General features: G+C 35.7%; 1 pseudogene; it reads left to right on the forward strand.

The window, feature by feature from the left end:
• Nucleotides 1-707: 707 nt before the first annotated feature.
• LOC114891186 lies at nucleotides 708-1,471 on the forward strand (annotated as a pseudogene).
• The last annotated feature ends 2,158 nt before the right edge of the window (nucleotides 1,472-3,629 follow it).

Raw genomic sequence — 3,629 nt, forward strand, 5'->3', positions numbered from 1 at the left:
ATCTTCATAGTATTTTGATATAAGTTTTGTACATAACTAAATGGAGTTTTAAAAAGAGCATCTTGATAGTATAAGTTATTAACACAAATAAAATTACAAATAAGTATTTGTTGTGATGTGTGGGGTGAAAGTGGAGCTGTCTTAGGAAAGTATGGTGGAATGGGGAAAGGAGACACATACCTCTTTTTTGCCCTCATCTTTGCCCTGAATCCAAACTAGCCATTTTTCTTTCTCTTTAGGAGAAATCTTTCAAAGTTAACAAACATACTTATGCTCACATTCAAAATGGATGTTGGAAAAGAATACCAAGCAAACAAAACCTAGCATCACAACTAAAAGGCATACAAATGATTTTGGAAATTTGCTGCTGTAAGATACCAGAGGAAAGTATTATTTTCAGGTCTGTCCACAGCAATTTTCAAATGGGGTCATCTCTCCTCCTGTCAAAGTTTAATGACAAAGTGTTGTTCTCTCCTTGAGAGAACTGGATGAAAAATACTATTTGTGTATACAGCATTATTAATTTTAAAATTCAGTGTGTAATTATATGGTGTTATGATGCCTTTAAAATAAATCTATTCTGAAACTTGCAAGGTGGAATTCACTAGTGAGGTAGAATTCACTAGCAATAGAGTTTTGTCAAATGTATCAAAAAGAATGCAGAGTTTGAGCTTTTGCCCTCCCTCACCAGCTGCAAAGCCGAGGACATGTGGAGCCACTGGGTTTGGCGGCTCCTGCGTTCATGAAGGCAGCGGGGGCCTCCGGGTTTCAACTACCCGCGGGTCTATTTCCCCGGCCCTGCGGAGAGATTTCTTCACCGCCACAACTAAAGAAGGATAATAAATGAGGCGAGTGGACATAACTCCTTTAGGACAAAGGTAATTAACTTTGATACCCGTGCATTGGTTCAGGACTTGGAAACTCATGGATTTGGCAAAGCACAAGCAGAAACAATCGTATCAGCTTTAACCACTTTATCAAATGTCAGCCTCCATACTATCTATAAGGAGATGGTCACTCAAGTTCAACAGGAAATAACAGTACAACAGTTAATGGCTCATTTGGACTCCATCAGGAAAGACATGGTCGTCCTAGAGAAAAGTGAATTTGCAAATCTGCGAGCAGAGAACCAGAAAATGAAAATTGAATTAGAACAAGTTAAGCAACAACTGATAAATAAAACCAGTCGAATCAGAGCAGATAATAAACTGGATATCAACCTAGGAAGGAGCAGAGTAACAGATATGTTTACAGATCAAGAAAAGAAACTTATGGAAGCAACCACAGAATTTACCAAAAATGAAACCAAAACCAGAGTTATATTTCAGAGACTGGTAACAAAATTGACACTGAAATTGCTTATTTAAAAACCCTAATGGAGTCTAACAAGCTTGAGACAATTCGTTACCTTGCAGCCTCAGTGTTCACTTGCCTGGCAATAGCACTGGGACTTTATAGACTCTGGAAGTAACAGTGAAACTACTATATTATGCTCCTACTGCTGCTGCTGTTGACTTAGAACAAACACTGTGCCAGGATGGATTTACTCTGAACATTGAAAGTTGCAGTAGAAACTTAATACAAGATTATTTAAAGTACATATGGACTAAAGGAAATGTTTTAGAATGGGAAGGTGTATTTTGTCTTTTATATATGTCTTTATTGTATTATGTTGAAAAGATGCTGTTCAAAACCTGATGGATTTGAGATAGGCCTTTTGTCTTTATCCTTTAGATAGCTCATAGAAACTGAAGCAGAGTTTTCTTGTTTGCTTGAACAACTGTAAATCATACAGGATTTCTTTGGTATGTGTTGCAAATTTGTTTAGTTATAAATAGGGAATCTAAAGTACAGAGTAGTCAAAAGACTGACCTTGTATGGTCCAGCAAGTGAGAATCAGAGTCTCTCCAACTAAATTTTTTTCAAAGAGCTAACAGCTGGGTTGTTTTCAAAACAAAACTTTCTGTATTTTGATTCAAAATATCTCAGAATCCTCTTGCCTAAGAAAATTCTTGGCACATTAGATAAATTTGTGTTGGATTAATAAATAAAGACCATATAGATACCATGGTAAAAAAAAAAAAAGAATATAGAGTTTGAGATCAGTGAGCTACTTGAATCATGATAGTTAATTCTCTGTTTATAAAATACTTAACTAGCTGAAGTTTCTTAGATGTCTTGTTTTTTACCTTGGCAATGGTGGTTTAAGCCAAGAAATCCCACGGAAGACAAATAATTAGTGTGCCATTACTCCCCAGGCATCTGCATAAAGTCTAACACCTGCATGAAAAAGGAAGGATCTATTCTTTTAGACAGTTTAAGGTAACAGCATGGTTGGCATTTTGTAGACACAGCTTCCTATCAGTTCTAAGGGTTGTAGGCTGAGAAGAAACTTAAATTGAAAATAGAAGATGAATTAAATTATCAGGATAATTCAGGTAAAAAAGTAAAATAAAGTTTTGCAAATAAATCGGTCACATGCTATTCCTCAAAAACTATAGCTTGCTTTGCCTATACTGTTTTGAATTAATTCATCATTTAATTGATCAGTTGTTTCCCTGTAAATTGCTTGAAGAGCAGCATGAATAGAGTTGTGAAAAGCTAGGAGCTTTTGAGTCTAACAGACTTAGATTTGAAACTTGGCTATAACATTACCTAGCTGTGTAGGTACATAACTTCGCTTAAGCCTCAGTTTCTTCTTTTGTAAAAATGGAATAATACCTTACTCACATTTATCAGGAGGATTGAATAAGGTCGTGTATGAAAAAGATTGACTTTTGAGTATGTAGGTGCTCAGTAAACATTAGGATTTCTTTAGTGCATTTAATCAGCTACAGGTATGTAAGACTTTTTTTTTTTTTTTTTTTTTTTGGTGGTACGCGGGCCTCTCACCGCCGCGGCCCCTCCCGTTGCGGAGCACAGGCTCCGGACGCGCAGGCTCAGCGGCCATGGCTCACGGGCCGCTCCGCGGTACGTGGGATCCTCCCGGACCGGGGCACGAACCCGCGTCCCCCGCATCGGCAAGCGGACTCTCAACCACTGCGCCACCAGGGAAGCCCTGTAAGACTTTTTAAAACAGGCTTCAGATCTTATACATTTTTGGTAGTATTATAGGTATGATTTCCATATATAACTTCTCTTTAGTCAATTGTAGGTATGTAAAAATTTTGTTGTTGTTGTTGTACTTTAGATATAATATATATTTTTGTAGTGTATTCTTATGATCTCCATAAAACTCTTCAGTATGTACATCCATGAATGAAGCAGAGTTTGTTTCTTACAAAAGGACAAGAATTTTGAAAATACAAAAGATTTCAAAACATTCTTAAATAAGAAAATAATTGAGTTGCTCAATGTAGAATATTTGAGAATTATACAGTGATATAAATTGAAAAATATTCTTTCTTTCCATATTCCAAAGACATTTGAATATTTCTATACATATCCATATTTTTAATAAAACTGAGATCATATTGTATTTGCTAAGATTTGATAAACATTTCATTTAATAACATATTAGTCCTTCCTCATGACAAATATTGTTATAAGCATAATTTTTAATGACTGCAAAATATTCAGGTGAATGATCTTACAATAATTTATCAAACCGTTTACTATTTTTGGATGCT

Source organism: Monodon monoceros, unplaced genomic scaffold (genome assembly GCF_005190385.1).
Source record: "Monodon monoceros isolate NGI ecotype Baffin Bay Population unplaced genomic scaffold, NGI_Narwhal_1 Super_Scaffold_11, whole genome shotgun sequence".
Lineage (NCBI taxonomy): Eukaryota > Metazoa > Chordata > Mammalia > Artiodactyla > Monodontidae > Monodon > Monodon monoceros.